This window comes from Phyllobates terribilis, unplaced genomic scaffold (assembly GCF_046119375.1).
Source record: "Phyllobates terribilis strain yellow unplaced genomic scaffold, ASM4611937v1 Scaffold_10__3_contigs__length_209671492, whole genome shotgun sequence".
NCBI classification, from domain to species: domain Eukaryota; kingdom Metazoa; phylum Chordata; class Amphibia; order Anura; family Dendrobatidae; genus Phyllobates; species Phyllobates terribilis.
The window spans coordinates 198,441,010-198,462,016 of record NW_027362770.1 but is presented as its reverse complement, the minus strand read 5'-3'; positions in this window follow the sequence as shown (position 1 = coordinate 198,462,016).

The window sequence follows — 21,007 nt, the reverse complement described above, 5'->3', positions numbered from 1 at the left end:
ACAAGAATATAACTACTATAATACTGCTCCTATGTACAAGAATATAACTACTATAATACTGCTCCCATGTACAAGAATATAACTACTATAATACTGCCCCCTATGTACAAGAATATAACTACTATAATACTGCTCCTATGTGCAAGAATATAACTACTATAATACTGCCCTTATGTACAGGAATATAACTACTATAATACTGCTCCTATATACAAGAATATAACTACTATAATACTGCCCCTATGTATAAGAATATAACTACTATAATACTGCTCCTATGTACAAGAATATAGCTACTATAATACTGCTCCTATGTACAAAAATATAACTACTATAATACTGCACCCTATGTACAAGAATATAACTACTATAATACTGCTCCTATGTACAAGAATATAACTACTATAATACTGCCCCCTATGTAACAGAATATAACTACTATAATACTTCCTCCTATGTACAAGAATATAGCTACTATAATACTGCTCAAATATATAACAATATAACAACTATAATACTGCTACCTATATACAAGAATATAACTACTATAATACTGCCCCCATGTACAAGAATATAACTACTATAATACTGCCCCAATGTATAAGAATATAACTACTATAATACTACCCCCAATGTACAAGAATATAACTACTATAATACTGCCCCCTATGTACAAGAATATAACTACTATAATACTGCTCCTATGTACAAGAATATAACTACTATAATATTGCACCCTATGTAAGAGAATATAACTACTATAATACTGCCCCTATGTACAAGAATATAACTACTATAATACTGCCCCAATGTATAAGAATATAACTACTATAATACTACCCCCAATGTACAAGAATATAACTATTATAATACTGCCCCTTATGTACAAGAATATAGCTACTATAATACTGCTCCTATATATAACAATATAACTAATATAATACTGCTCCCTATATACAAGAATATAATTACTATAATACTGCTCCTATATGCAAGAATATAACTATTATAATACTGCTCCTATGTACAAGAATATAACTACTATAATACTGCCCCCTATGTACAAGAATATAACTACTATAATACTGCCCCCTATGTACAAGAATATAACTACTATAATACTGCTCCTATGTACAAGAATATAACTACTATAATACTGCTCCTATGTACAAGAATATAACTACTATAATACTGCTCCTATGTACAAGAATATAACTACTATAATACTGCCCCTATGTACAGGAATATAACTACTATAATACTGCTCCTATATACAAGAATATAACTACTATAATACTGCCCCTATGTACAAGAATATAACTACTATAATACAGCTCCTATGTACAAGAATATAACTACTATAATACTGCCCCTACATACAAGAATATAACTACTATAATGCTGCCCCCTATGTACAGGAATATAACTACTATAATACTGCTCCTATGTACAAGAATATTACTACTATAATACTGCTCCTATGTACAAGAATATAACTACTATAATACTGCTCCTATGTTCAAGAATATAACTACTATAATACTGCCCCCTATGTACAAGCATATAACTCCTATAATACTGCCTCCTTTGTACAAGAATATAGCTACTATAATACTGCTCCTATATATAACAATATAACTACTATAATACTGCTCCCTATATACAAGAATATAACTACTATAATACTGCTCCTATGTACAAGAATATAACTACTATAATACTGTTCCCTATGTACAAGAATATAACTACTATGATACTGCCCCCTATGTGCAAGAATATAACTCCTATAATACTGCCTCCTATGTACAAGAATATAGCTACTATAATACTGCTCCTATATATAACAATATAACTACTATACTACTGCTCCCTATATACAAGAATATAACTACTATAATACTGCTCCTATGTACAAGAATATAACTACTATAATACTGCCCCTATGTATAAGAATATAACTACTATGATACTGCCCCTTATGTGCAAGAATATAACTCCTATAATACTGCCTCCTATGTACAAGAATATAGCTACTATAATACTGCTCCTATATATAACAATATAACTACTATAATACTGCTCCCTATATACAAGAATATAACTACTATAATACTGCTCCTATGTACAAGAATATAACTCCTATAATACTGCTCCTATATACAAGAATATAACTATTATAATACTGCTCATATATACAAGAATATAACTATTATTATACTGCTCCTATGTACAAGAATATAACTACTATAATACTGCCCCCTATGTACAGCAATATAACTACTATAATACTGCTCCTATGTACAAGCATATAACTACTATAATACTGCCCCTATGTACAAGAATATAACTACTATAATACTGCTCCTTTGTACAAGAATATAACTACTATAATACTGCTCCTATGTACAAGAATATAACTACCATAATACTGCCCCTATGTACAGGAATATAACTACTATAATACTGCTCCTATATACAAGAATATAACTACTATAATACTGCCCCTATGTACAAGAATATAACTACTATAACACTGCTCCTATGTACAAGAATATAACTACTGTAATACTGCTCCTATATACAAGAATATAACTACTATAATACTGCCCCTATGTACAGGAATATAACTACTATAATACTGCTCCTATGTACATGCATATAACTACTATAATACTGCCCCTATGTACAAGAATATAACTACTATAATACTGCTCCTATGTACAAGAATATAACTACTATAATACTGCTCCTATGTACAAGAATATAAATACTATAATACTGTCCCCTATGTACAAGAATATAACTACTATAATACTGCTCCAATGTGCAAGAATATAACTACTATAATACTGCCTTTATGTACAGGTATATAACTACTATAATACTGCTCCTATATACAAGAATATAACTACTATAATACTGCCCCTATGTACAAGAATATAACTACTATAATACTGCTCCTATGTACAAGAATATAACTACTATAATACTGCTCCTATGTACAAAAATATAACTACTATAATACTGCACCCTATGTACAAGAATATAACTACTATAATACTGCTCCTATGTACAAGAATATAACTACTATAATACTGCCCCCTATGTAACAGAATATAACTACTATAATACTACCCCCAATGTACAAGAATATAACTATTATAATACTGCCCCCTATGTACAAGAATATAACTACTATAATACTGCTCCTATGTACAAGAATATAACTACCATAATATTGCCCCCTATGTGACAGAATATAACTACTATAATACTGCCCCTATGTACAAGAATATAACTACTATAATACTGCCCCTATGTACAAGAATATAACTACTATAATACTGCCCCAATGTATAAGAATATAACTACTATAATACTACCCCCAATGTACAAGAATATAACTACTATAATACTGCCCCTTATGTACAAGAATATAGCTACTATAATACTGCTCCTATATATAACAATATAACTACTATAATACTGCTCCCTATATACAAGAATATAATTACTATAATACTGCTCCTATATACAAGAATATAACTATTATAATACTGCTCCTATGTACAAGAATATAACTACTATAATACTGCCCCCTATGTGCAAGAATATAACTACTATAATACTGCTCCTATGTACAAGAATATAACTACTATCATACTGCCCCTATGTACAGGAATATAACTACTATAATACTTCTCCTATATAAAAGAATATAACTAATATAATACTGCCCCTATGTACAAGAATATAACTACTATAATACTGCTGCTATGTACAAGAATATAACTACTATAATACTGCCCCTATGTACAGGAATATAACTACTATAATACTGCTCCTATATACAAGAATATAGCTACTATAATACTGCCCCTATGTACAAGAATATATCTACTATAATACTGCCCCTATGTACAAGAATATAACTACTATAATACAGCTCCTATGTACAAGAATATAGCTACTATAATACTGCCCCCTATGTACAAGAATATAACTACTATAATACTGCCCCTACGTACAAGAATATAACTACTATAATACTGCCCCCTATGTACAAGAATATAACTCCTATAATACTGCCTCCTATGTACAAGAATATAGCTACTATAATACTGCCCCCTATATACAAGAATATAACTACTATAATACTGCTCCTATGTACATGAATATAACTACTATAATACTGCCCCCTATGTACAAGAATATAACTCCTATAATACTGTCTCATATGTACAAGAATATAACTACTATAATACTGCTCCTATGTACAAGAATATAACTACTATAATACTGCCCCCTATGTACAAGAATATAACTACTATAATACTGCCCCTATGTACAGGAATATAACTACTATAATACTGGTCCTATGTACAAGAATATAACTACTATAATACTGCTCCTATATACAAGAATATAACTACTATAATACTGCTCCTATGTACAAGAATATAACTACTATAATACTGCTCCTATATACAAGAATATAACTACTATAATACTGCTCCTATATACAAGAATATAATTATTATAATACTGCTCCTATGTACAAGAATATAACTACTATAATGCTGCCCCCTGTGTACAGGAATATAACTACTATAATACTGCTCCTATGTACAAGAATATAACTACTATAATACTGCTCCTATGTACAAGAATATAACTACTATAATACTGCTCCTATGTACAAGAATATAACTACTATAATACTGCCCCTATGTACAAGAATATAACTCCTATAATACTGCCTCCTTTGTACAAGAATATAACTACTATAATACTGCCCCCTATGTACAAGAATATAGCTACTATAATACTGCCCCCTATGTACAAGAATATAACTACTATAATACTGCTCCTATGTACAAGAATATAACTACTATAATGCTGCCCCCTATGTACAGGAATATAACTACTATAATACTGCTCCTATATATAACAATATAACTACTATAATACTGCTCCCTATATACAAGAATATAACTACTATAATACTGCTCCTATGTACAAGAATATAACTACTATAATACTGCTCCCTATGTGCAAGAATATAACTACTATGATACTGCCCCCTATGTGCAAGAATATAACTCCTATAATACTGCCTCCTATGTACAAGAATATAGCTACTATAATACTGCTCCTATGTATAACAATATAACTACTATAATACTGCTCCCTAAATACAAGAATATAACTACTATAATACTGCTCCTATGTACAAGAGTATAACTAGTATAATACTGCCCCCTATGTACAAGAATATAACTACTATAATACTGCTCCTATGTACTAGAATATAACTACTATAATACTACCCACTATGTACAAGAATATAACTAATATAATACTGCCCCTATGTACAAGAATATAACTACTATAATACAGCTCCTATGTACAAGAATATAGCTACTATAATACTGCCCCCTATGTACAAGAATATAACTACTATAATACTGCCCCTATGTACAAGAATATAACTACTATAATACTGCCCCCTATGTACAAGAATATAACTCCTATAATACTGCCTCCTATGTACAAGAATATAGCTACTATAATACTGCCCCCTATATACAAGAATATAACTACTATAATACTGCTCCTATGTACATGAATATAACTACTATAATACTGCCCCCTATGTACAAGAATATAACTCCTATTATACTGTCTCATATGTACAAGAATATAGCTACTATAATACTGCCCCCTATGTACAATAATATAACTACTGTAATACTGCCCCTATGTACAGGAATATAACTACTATAATACTGGTCCTATGTACAAGAGTATAACTACTATAATACTGCTCCTATATACAAGAATATAACTACTATAATACTGCTCCTATGTACAAGAATATAACTACTATAATACTGCTCCTATATACAAGAATATAACTACTATAATACTGCTCCTATATACAAGAATATAACTATTATAATACTGCTCCTATGTACAAGAATATAACTACTATAATACTGCTTCTATGTACAAGAATATAACTACAATAATACTGCTCCTATGTACAAGAATATAACTACTATAATACTGCTCCCTATGTACAAGAATATAACTACTATGATACTGCCCCCTATGTGCAAGAATATAACTCCTATAATACTGCCTCCTATGTACAAGAATATAGCTACTATAATACTGCTCCTATATATAACAATATAACTACTATAATACTGCTCCCTATATACAAGAATATAACTACTATAATACTGCTCCTATGTACAAGAATATAACTACTATAATACTGCCCCTATGTACAAGAATATAACTACTATGATACTGCCCCCTATGTGTAAGAATATAACTCCTATAATACTGCCTCCTATGTACAAGAATATAGCTACTATAATACTGCTCCTATATATAACAATATAACTACTATAATACTGCTCCCTATATACAAGAATATAACTACTATAATACTACTCCTATGTACAAGAATATAACTACTATAATACTGCCCCCTATGTACAAGAATATAACTACTATAATACTGCTCCTATGTACAAGAATATAACTACTATAATACTACCCCCTATGTACAAGAATATAACTACTATAATACTGCTCCTATGTACAGGAATATAACTAATATAATACTCCCCCCTATGTACACGAATATAAGTACTATAATACTGCTCCTATGTACAAGAATATAACTACTATAATACTGCCCCTATGTACAGGAATATAACTACTATAAAACTGCTCCTATGTACAAGAATATAACTACTATAATACTGCTCCTATATACAAGAATATAACTACTATAATACTGCTCCTATGTACAAGCATATAACTACTATAATACTGCCCCTATGTACAAGAATATAACTACTATAAAACTGCTCCTATGTACAAGAATATAACTACTATAATACTGCCCCCTATGTACAAGAATATAACTAATAGAATACTGCCCCTATGTACAGGAATATAACTACTATAATACTGCTCCTATATACAAGAATATAACTACTATAATACTGCCCCTATGTACAAGAATATAACTACTATAATACTGGCCCCTATGTACAAGAATATAGCTACTATAATACTGCTCCTATATATAACAATATAACTACTATAATACTGCTCCCTATATACAAGAATATAACTACTATAATACTACTCCTATGTACAAGAATATAACTACTATAATACTGCCCCCTATGTACAAGAATATAACTACTATAATACTGCTCCTATGTACAAGAATATAACTACTATAATACTACCCCCTATGTACAAGAATATAACTACTATAATACTGCTCCTATGTACAGGAATATAACTAATATAATACTCCCCCCTATGTACACGAATATAAGTACTATAATACTGCTCCTATGTACAAGAATATAACTACTATAATACTGCCCCTATGTACAGGAATATAACTACTATAAAACTGCTCCTATGTACAAGAATATAACTACTATAATACTGCTCCTATATACAAGAATATAACTACTATAATACTGCTCCTATGTACAAGCATATAACTACTATAATACTGCCCCTATGTACAAGAATATAACTACTATAAAACTGCTCCTATGTACAAGAATATAACTACTATAATACTGCCCCCTATGTACAAGAATATAACTAATAGAATACTGCCCCTATGTACAGGAATATAACTACTATAATACTGCTCCTATATACAAGAATATAACTACTATAATACTGCCCCTATGTACAAGAATATAACTACTATAATACTGGCCCCTATGTACAAGAATATAACTACCATAATACTGCTCCTATGTACAAAAATTTAAGTACTATAATACTGCTCCTATGTACAAGAATATAACTACTATAATACTGCTCCTATGTACAAGAATATAACTACTATAATACTGCTCCTATGTACAAGAATATAACTACTATAATACTGCTCCTATGTACAAGAATATAACTACCATAATATTGCCCCCTATGTGACAGAATATAACTACTATAATACTGCCCCTATGTACAAGAATATAACTACTATAATACTGCCCCTATGTACAAGAATATAACTACTATAATACTGCCCCAATGTATAAGAATATAACTACTATAATACTACCCCCAATGTACAAGAATATAACTACTATAATACTGCCCCTTATGTACAAGAATATAGCTACTATAATACTGCTCCTATATATAACAATATAACTACTATAATACTGCTCCCTATATACAAGAATATAATTACTATAATACTGCTCCTATATACAAGAATATAACTATTATAATACTGCTCCTATGTACAAGAATATAACTACTATAATACTGCCCCCTATGTGCAAGAATATAACTACTATAATACTGCTCCTATGTACAAGAATATAACTACTATCATACTGCCCCTATGTACAGGAATATAACTACTATAATACTTCTCCTATATAAAAGAATATAACTAATATAATACTGCCCCTATGTACAAGAATATAACTACTATAATACTGCTGCTATGTACAAGTATATAACTACTATAATACTGCCCCTATGTACAGGAATATAACTACTATAATACTGCTCCTATATACAAGAATATAGCTACTATAATACTGCCCCTATGTACAAGAATATATCTACTATAATACTGCCCCTATGTACAAGAATATAACTACTATAATACAGCTCCTATGTACAAGAATATAGCTACTATAATACTGCCCCCTATGTACAAGAATATAACTACTATAATACTGCCCCTACGTACAAGAATATAACTACTATAATACTGCCCCCTATGTACAAGAATATAACTCCTATAATACTGCCTCCTATGTACAAGAATATAGCTACTATAATACTGCCCCCTATATACAAGAATATAACTACTATAATACTGCTCCTATGTACATGAATATAACTACTATAATACTGCCCCCTATGTACAAGAATATAACTCCTATAATACTGTCTCATATGTACAAGAATATAACTACTATAATACTGCTCCTATGTACAAGAATATAACTACTATAATACTGCCCCCTATGTACAAGAATATAACTACTATAATACTGCCCCTATGTACAGGAATATAACTACTATAATACTGGTCCTATGTACAAGAATATAACTACTATAATACTGCTCCTATATACAAGAATATAACTACTATAATACTGCTCCTATGTACAAGAATATAACTACTATAATACTGCTCCTATATACAAGAATATAACTACTATAATACTGCTCCTATATACAAGAATATAATTATTATAATACTGCTCCTATGTACAAGAATATAACTACTATAATGCTGCCCCCTGTGTACAGGAATATAACTACTATAATACTGCTCCTATGTACAAGAATATAACTACTATAATACTGCTCCTATGTACAAGAATATAACTACTATAATACTGCTCCTATGTACAAGAATATAACTACTATAATACTGCCCCTATGTACAAGAATATAACTCCTATAATACTGCCTCCTTTGTACAAGAATATAACTACTATAACACTGCCCCCTATGTACAAGAATATAGCTACTATAATACTGCCCCCTATGTACAAGAATATAACTACTATAATACTGCTCCTATGTACAAGAATATAACTACTATAATGCTGCCCCCTATGTACAGGAATATAACTACTATAATACTGCTCCTATATATAACAATATAACTACTATAATACTGCTCCCTATATACAAGAATATAACTACTATAATACTGCTCCTATGTACAAGAATATAACTACTATAATACTGCTCCCTATGTGCAAGAATATAACTACTATGATACTGCCCCCTATGTGCAAGAATATAACTCCTATAATACTGCCTCCTATGTACAAGAATATAGCTACTATAATACTGCTCCTATGTATAACAATATAACTACTATAATACTGCTCCCTAAATACAAGAATATAACTACTATAATACTGCTCCTATGTACAAGAGTATAACTAGTATAATACTGCCCCCTATGTACAAGAATATAACTACTATAATACTGCTCCTATGTACTAGAATATAACTACTATAATACTACCCACTATGTACAAGAATATAACTAATATAATACTGCCCCTATGTACAAGAATATAACTACTATAATACAGCTCCTATGTACAAGAATATAGCTACTATAATACTGCCCCCTATGTACAAGAATATAACTACTATAATACTGCCCCTATGTACAAGAATATAACTACTATAATACTGCCCCCTATGTACAAGAATATAACTCCTATAATACTGCCTCCTATGTACAAGAATATAGCTACTATAATACTGCCCCCTATATACAAGAATATAACTACTATAATACTGCTCCTATGTACATGAATATAACTACTATAATACTGCCCCCTATGTACAAGAATATAACTCCTATTATACTGTCTCATATGTACAAGAATATAGCTACTATAATACTGCCCCCTATGTACAATAATATAACTACTGTAATACTGCCCCTATGTACAGGAATATAACTACTATAATACTGGTCCTATGTACAAGAGTATAACTACTATAATACTGCTCCTATATACAAGAATATAACTACTATAATACTGCTCCTATGTACAAGAATATAACTACTATAATACTGCTCCTATATACAAGAATATAACTACTATAATACTGCTCCTATATACAAGAATATAACTATTATAATACTGCTCCTATGTACAAGAATATAACTACTATAATACTGCTTCTATGTACAAGAATATAACTACAATAATACTGCTCCTATGTACAAGAATATAACTACTATAATACTGCTCCCTATGTACAAGAATATAACTACTATGATACTGCCCCCTATGTGCAAGAATATAACTCCTATAATACTGCCTCCTATGTACAAGAATATAGCTACTATAATACTGCTCCTATATATAACAATATAACTACTATAATACTGCTCCCTATATACAAGAATATAACTACTATAATACTGCTCCTATGTACAAGAATATAACTACTATAATACTGCCCCTATGTACAAGAATATAACTACTATGATACTGCCCCCTATGTGTAAGAATATAACTCCTATAATACTGCCTCCTATGTACAAGAATATAGCTACTATAATACTGCTCCTATATATAACAATATAACTACTATAATACTGCTCCCTATATACAAGAATATAACTACTATAATACTACTCCTATGTACAAGAATATAACTACTATAATACTGCCCCCTATGTACAAGAATATAACTACTATAATACTGCTCCTATGTACAAGAATATAACTACTATAATACTACCCCCTATGTACAAGAATATAACTACTATAATACTGCTCCTATGTACAGGAATATAACTAATATAATACTCCCCCCTATGTACACGAATATAAGTACTATAATACTGCTCCTATGTACAAGAATATAACTACTATAATACTGCCCCTATGTACAGGAATATAACTACTATAAAACTGCTCCTATGTACAAGAATATAACTACTATAATACTGCTCCTATATACAAGAATATAACTACTATAATACTGCTCCTATGTACAAGCATATAACTACTATAATACTGCCCCTATGTACAAGAATATAACTACTATAAAACTGTTCCTATGTACAAGAATATAACTACTATAATACTGCCCCCTATGTACAAGAATATAACTAATAGAATACTGCCCCTATGTACAGGAATATAACTACTATAATACTGCTCCTATATACAAGAATATAACTACTATAATACTGCCCCTATGTACAAGAATATAACTACTATAATACTGGCCCCTATGTACAAGAATATAACTACCATAATACTGCTCCTATGTACAAAAATTTAAGTACTATAATACTGCTCCTATGTACAAGAATATAACTACTATAATACTGCTCCTATGTACAAGAATATAACTACTATAATACTGCTCCTATGTACAAGAATATAACTACTATAATACTGCTCCTATGTACAAGAATGTAACTACTATAATACTGCTCCTATGTACAAGAATATAACTACTATAATACTGCTCCTATGTACGAGAATATAACTACTATAATACTGCCCCCTATGTACAAGAATATAACTTCTATAATACTGCCTCCTTTGTACAAGAATATAGCTACTATAATACTGCTCCTATATATAACAATATAACTACTATAATACTGCTCCCTATATACAAGAATATAACTACTATAATACTGCTCTTATGTACAAGAATATAACTACTATGATACTGCCCCCCATGTGCAAGAATATAACTCCTATAATACTGCCTCCTATGTACAAGAATATAGCTACTATAATACTGCTCCTATATATAACAATATAACTACTATAATACTGCTCCTATGTACAAGAATATAACTACTATAATACTGCCCCTATGTACAGGAATATAACTACTATAATACTGTTCCTATGTACAAGCATATAACTACTATAATACTGCCCCTATGTACAAGAATATAACTACTATAATACTGCTCCTATGTACAAGAATATAACTACTATAATACTGCCTCCTATGTACAAGAATATAACTAATAGAATACTGCCCCTGTGTACAGGAATATAACTACTATAATACTGCTCCTATATACAAGAATATAACTACTATAATACTGCCCCTATGTACAAGAATATAACTACTATAATACTGGCCCCTATGTACAAGAATATAACTACCATAATACTTCTCCTATGTACAAGAATATAAGTACTATAATACTGCTCCTATGTACAAGAATATAACTACTATAATACTGCTCCTATGTACAAGAATATAACTACTATAATACTGCTCCTATGTCCAAGAATATAACTACTATAATACTGCTCCTATGTACAAGAATATAACTACTATAATACTGCTCCTATGTACAAGAATATAACTACTATAATACTGCCCCCTATGTACAAGAATATAACTCCTATAATACTGCCTCCTTTGTACAAGAATATAGCTACTATAATACTGCTCCTATATATAACAATATAACTACTATAATACTGCTCCCTATATACAAGAATATAACTACTATAATACTGCTCCTATGTACAAGAATATAACTACTATAATACTGCTCCCTATGTACAAGAATATAACTACTATGATACTGCCCCCTATGTGCAAGAATATATCTCCTATAATACTGCCTCCTATGTACAAGAATATAGCTACTGTAATACTGCTCCTATATATAACAATATAACTACTATAATACTGCTCCCTATATACAAGAATATAACTACTATAATACTGCTCCTATGTACAAGAATATAACTACTATAATACTGCCCCTATGTACAAGAATATAACTACTATGATACTGCCCCCTATGTGCAAGAATATAACTCCTATAATACTGCCTCCTATGTACAAGAATATGGCTACTATAATACTGCTCCTATATATAACAATATAACTACTATAATACTGCTCCCTATATACAAGAATATAACTACTATAATACTGCTACTATGTACAAGAAAATAACTACTATAATACTGCCCCCTATGTACAAGAATATAACTACTATAATACTGCTCCTATGTACAAGAATATAACTACTATAATACTACCCCCTATGTACAAGAATATAACTACTATAATACTGCTCCTATGTACAAGAATATAACTAATATAATACTCCCCCCTATGTACAAGAATATAACTACTATAATACTGCCCCCTTTGTACAAGAATATAACTACTATAATACTGCCCCCTATGTACAAGAATATAACTACTATAATACTGCCCCTATGTACAGGAATATAACTACTATAATACTGCTCCTATGTACAAGCATATAACTACTATAATACTGCCCCTATGTACAAGAATATAACTACTATAATACTGCCCCCTATGTACAAGAATATAACTACTATAATACTGCTCCTATGTACAAGAATATAACTACTATAATACTGCCCCTATGTACAGGAATATAACTACTATAATACTGCTCCTATGTACAAGCATATAACTACTATAATACTGCCCCTATGTACAAGAATATAACTACTATAATACTGCTCCTATGTACAAGAATATAACTACTATAATACTGCCCCCTATGTACAAGAATATAACTAATATAATACTGCCTACTATGTACAAGAATATAACTACTATAATACTGCCCCCTATGTACAAGAATATAACTACTATAATACTGCTCCTATGTACAAGAATATAACTACTATAAAACTGCCCCTATGTACAGGAATATAACTACTATAATACTGCTCCTATGTACAAGCATATAACTACTATAATACTGCCCCTATGTACAGGAATATAACTACTATAATACTGCTCCTATATACAAGAATATAACTACTATAATACTGCCCCTATGTACAAGAATATAACTACTATAATACTGGCCCCTATGTACAAGAATATAACTACCATAATACTGCTCCTATGTACAAGAATATAAGTACTATAATACTGCTCCTATGTACAAGAATATAACTACTATAATACTGCTCCTATGTACAAGAATATAACTACTATAATACTGCTCCTATGTACAAGAATATAACTACTATAATACTGCTCCTATGTACAAGAATATAACTATTATAATACTGCCCCCTATGTACAAGAATATAACTACTATAATACTGCCCCTATGTACAAGAATATAACTACTATAATACTGCCCCCTATGTACAAGAATATAACTCCTATAATACTGCCTCCTTTGTACAAGAATATAACTACTATAATACTGCCCCTATGTACAAGAATATAACTACTATAATACTGCCCCCTATGTACAAGAATATAACTCCTATAATACTGCCTCCTTTGTACAAGAATATAACTACTATAATACTGCCCCTATGTACAAGAATATAACTACTATAATACTGCTCCTATGTACAAGAATATAACTACTATAATACTGCCCCTATGTACAAGAATGTAACTACTATAATACTGCCCCCTATGTACAAGAATATATCTACTATAATACTGCTCCTATGTACAAGAATATAACTACTATAATACTGCCCCCTATGTACAAGAATATAACTCCTATAATACTGCCTCCTTTGTACAAGAATATAGCTACTATAATACTGCTCCTATATATAACAATATAACTACTATAATACTGCTCCCTATATACAAGAATATAACTACTATAATACTGCTCCTATGTACAAGAATATAACTACTATAATACTGCTCCCTATGTACAAGAATATAACTACTATGATACTGCCCCCTATCTGCAAGAATATAACTCCTATAATACTGCCTCCTATGTACAAGAATATAGCTACTATAATACTGCTCCTATATATAACAATATAACTACTATAATACTGCTCCCTATATACAAGAATATAACTACTATAATACTGCTCCTATGTACAAGAATATAACTACTATGATACTGCCCCCTATGTGCAAGAATATAACTCCTATAATACTGCCTCCTATGTACAAGAATATAGCTACTATAATACTGCTCCTATATATAACAATATAACTACTATAATACTGCTCCCTATATACAAGAATATAACTACTATAATACTGCTCCTATGTACAAGAATATAACTACTATAATACTGCCCCCTATGTACAAGAATATAACTACTATAATACTGCCCCTATGTACAGGAATATAACTACTATAATACTGCTCCTATGTACAAGCATATAACTACTATAATACTGCCCCTATGTACAAGAATATAACTACTATAATACTGCTCCTATGTACAAGAATATAACTACTATAATACTGCTCCTATATACAAGAATATAACTACTATAATACTGCCCCTATGTACAGGAATATAACTACTATAATACTGCTCCTATGTACAAGCATATAAATACTATAATACTGCCCCTATGTACTGTACAAGAATATAACTACTATAATACTGCTCCTATGTACAAGAATATAACTACTATAATACTGCTCCTATGTACAAGAATATAACTACTATAATACTGCCCCCTATGTACAAGAATATAACTACTATAATACTGCTCCTATGTGCAAGAATATAACTACTATAATACAGCCCTTATGTACAGGAATATAACTAATATAATACTGCTCCTATATACAAGAATATAACTACTATAATACTGCCCCTATGTACAAGAATATAACTACTATAGTACTGCTCCTATGTACAAGAATATAACTACTATAATACTGCTCCTATGTACAAAAATATAACTACTATAATATTGCTCCTATGTACAAGAATATAACTACTATAATACTGCCCCTATGTAACAGAATATAACTACAATAATACTGCCTCCTATGTACAAGAATATAGCTACTATAATACTGCTCCTATATATAACAGTATAACTACTATAATACTGCTCCCTATATTCAAGAATATAACTACTATAATACTGCCCCTATATACAAGAATATAACTATTATAATACTGCTCCTATGTACAAGAATATAACTACTATAATACTGCCCCAATGTATAAGAATATAACTACTATAATACTGCCCCAATGTATAAGAATATAACTACTATAATACTACCCCCTATGTACAAGAATATAACTACTATAATACTGCCCCCTATGTACAAGAATATAACTACTATAATAATGCCCCTTATGTACAAGAATATAGCTACTATAATACTGCTCCTATGTAAAAGAATATAACAACTATAATACTGCTCCTATATACAAGAATATAACTACTATAATACTCCTCCTATATACAAGAATATAACTATTATAATACTGCTCCTATGTACAAGAATATAACTACTATAATACTGCTCCTATGTACAAGAATATAACTACTATAATACTGCTCCTATGTACAAGAATATAACTACTATAATACTGCTCCTATGTACAAGAATATAACTACTATAATACTGCTCCTATGTACAAGAATATAACTACTATAATACTGCTCCTATGTACAAGAATATAACTACTATAATACTGCTCCTATGTACAAGAATATAACTACTATAATACTGCTCCTATGTACAAGAATATAACTACTATAATACTGCTCCTATGTACAGGAATATAACTACTATAATACTGCTCCTATGTACAAGAATATAACTACTATAATACTGCCCCCTATGTACAAGAATATAACTACTATAATACTGCTCCTATGTACAAGAATATAACTACTATAATACTGCTCCTATGTACAAGAATATAGCTACTATAATACTGCTCCTATGTACAAGAATATAACTACTATAATACTGCCCCCTATGTACAAGAATATAACTCCTATAATACTGCTCCTATGTACAAGAATATAACTACTATAATACTGCTCCTATATATAACAATATAACTACTATAATACTGCTCACTATATACAAGAATATAACTACTATAATACTGCTCCTATGTACAAGAATATAACTACTATAATACTGCTCCCTATGTACAAGAATATAACTACGATGATACTGCCCCCTATGTGCAAGAATATAACTCCTATAATACTGCCTCCTATTTACAAGAATATAGCTACTATAATACTGCTCCTATATATAACAATATAACTACTATAATACTGCTCCCTATATACAAGGATATAACTACTATAATACTGCTCCTATGTACAAGAATATAACTACTATAATACTGCCCCTATGTACAATAATATAACTACTATGATACTGCCCCCTATGTGCAAGTATATACCTCCTATAATACTGCCTGCTATGTACAAGAATATAGCTACTATAATACTGCTCCTATATATAACAATATAACTACTATAATACTGCTCCCTATATACAAGAATATAACTACTATAATACTGCTCCTATGTACAAGAATATAACTACTATAATACTGCCCCCTATGTACAAGAATATAACTACTATAATACTGCCCCTATGTACAGGAAAATAACTACTATAATACTGCTCCTATGTACAAGCATATAACTACTATAATACTGCCCCTATGTACAAGAATATAACTACTATAATACTGCTCCTATGTACAAGAATATAACTACTATAATACTGCCCCCTATGTACAAGAATATAACTTATATAATACTGCCCCTATGTACAGGAATATAACTACTATAATACTGCTCATATATACAAGAATATAACTACTATAATACTGCCCCTATGTACAAGAATATAACTACCATAATACTGCTCCCATGTACAAGAATATAAGTACTATAATACTGCTCCTATGTACAAGAATATAACTACTATAATACTGCTCCTATGTACAAGAATATAACAACTATAATACTGCTCCTATGTACAAGAATATAACTACTATAATACTGCTCCTATGTACAAGAATATAACTACTATAATACTGCCCCCTATGTACAAGAATATAACTCCTATAATACTGCCTCCTTTGTACAAGAATATAGCTACTATAATACTGCTCCTATATATAACAATATAACTACTATAATACTGCTCCCTATATACAAGACTATAACTACTATAATACTGCTCCTATGTACAAGAATATAACTACTATAATACTGCTCCCTATGTACAAGAATATAACTACTATGATACTGCCCCCTATGTACAAGAATATAACTCCTATAATACTGCCTCCTATGTACAAGAATATAGCTACTATAATACTGCTCCTATATATAACAATATAACTACTATAATACTGCTCCCTATATACAAGAATATAACTACTATAATACTGCTCCTATGTACAAGGATATAACTACTATGATACTGCCCCCTATGTGCAAGAATATAACTCCTATAATACTGCCTCCTATGTACAAGAATATAGCTACTATAATACTGCTCCTATATATAACAATATAACTACTATAATACTGCTCCCTATATACAAGAATATAACTACTATAATACTGCTCCTATGTACAAGAATATAACTACTGTAATACTGCCCCCTATGTACAAGAATATAACTACTATAATACTGCCCCTATGTACAGGAATATAACTACTATAATACTGCTCCTATGTACAAGCATATAACTACTATAATACTGCCCCTATGTGCAAGAATATAACTACTATAATACTGCTCCTATGTACAAGAATATAACTACTATAATACTGCTCCTATATACAAGAATATAACTACTATAGTACTGCCCCTATGTACAGGAATATAACTACTATAATACTGCTCCTATGTACAAGCATATAACTACTATAATACTGCCCCTATGTACAAGAATATAACTACTATAATACTGCTCCTATGTACAAGAATATAACTACTATAATACTGCTCCTATGTACAAGAATATAACTAATATAATACTGCCCCCTATGTACAAGAATATAACTACAATAATACTGCTCCTATGTGCAAGAATATAACTACTATAATACTGCCCTTATGTACAGGAATATAACTACTATAATATTGCTCCTATATACAAGAATATAACTACTATAATACTGCCCCTATGTACAAGAATATAACTACTATAGTACTGCTCCTATGTACAAGAATATAACTACTATAATTCTGCTCCTATGTACAAAAATATAACTACTATAATATTGCTCCTATGTACAAGAATATAACTACTATAATGCTGTCCCTATGTAACAGAATATAACTACTATAATACTGCCTCCTATGTACAAGAATATAGCTACTATAATACTGCTCCTATATATAACAATATAACTACTATAATACTGCTCCCTATATACATGAATATAACTACTATAATACTGCCCCTATGTACAAGAATATAACTACTATAATACTGCCCCAATGTATAAGAATATAACTACTATAATATTACCCCCTATGTACAAGAATATAACTACTATAATACTGCCCCCTATGTACAAGAATATAACTACTATAATACTGCCCCTTATGTACAAGAATATAGCTACTATAATACTGCTCCTATATATAACAATATAACTACTATAATATTGCTCCTATATACAAGAATATAACTAATATAATACTGCTCCTATGTACAAGAATATAACTACTATAATACTGCCCCCTATGTACAAGAATATAACTACTATAATACTGCCCCCTATGTACAAGAATATAACTACTATAATACTGCCCCCTATGTGCAAGAATATAACTCCTATAATACTGCCCCCTATGTACAAGAATATAACTACTATAATATTGCCCCTATGTACAAGAATATAACTACTATAATATTGCCCCCTATGTACAAGAATATAACTACTATAATACTGCCCCCTGTGTACAAGAATATAACTACTATAATACTGCCCCTTATGTACAAGAATATAGCTACTATAATACTGCTCCTATATATAACAATATAACTACTATAATATTGCTCCTATATACAAGAATATAACTATTATAATACTGCTCCTATGTACAAGAATATAACTACTATAATACTGCCGCTATGTACAAGAATATAACTACTATAATACAGCTCCTATGTACAAGAATATAACTACTATAATACTGCTCCCATGTACAAGAATATAACTACTATAATACTGCCCCTATGTACAGGAATAGAACTACTATAATACTGCCCCCTATGTACAATAATATAACTACTATAATACTGCTCCCTATGTACAAGAATATAACTACTATAATACTGCTCCTATGTATAAGAATATAACTACTATAATACTGCTCCCATGTACAAGAATATAACTACTATAATACTGCCCCTATGTACAGGAATAGAACTACTATAATACTGCCCCCTATGTACAATAATATAACTACTATAATACTGCTCCCTATATACAAGAATATAACTACTATAATACTGCTCCTATGTATAAGAATATAACTACTATAATACTGCCCCTATGTACAGGAATATAACTACTATAATACTGCCCCCTATGTACAAAATTATAACTACTATAATACTGCCCCCTATGTACAAGAATATAACTACTATAATACTGCCCCCTATGTACAAAATTATAACTACTATAATACTGACCCCT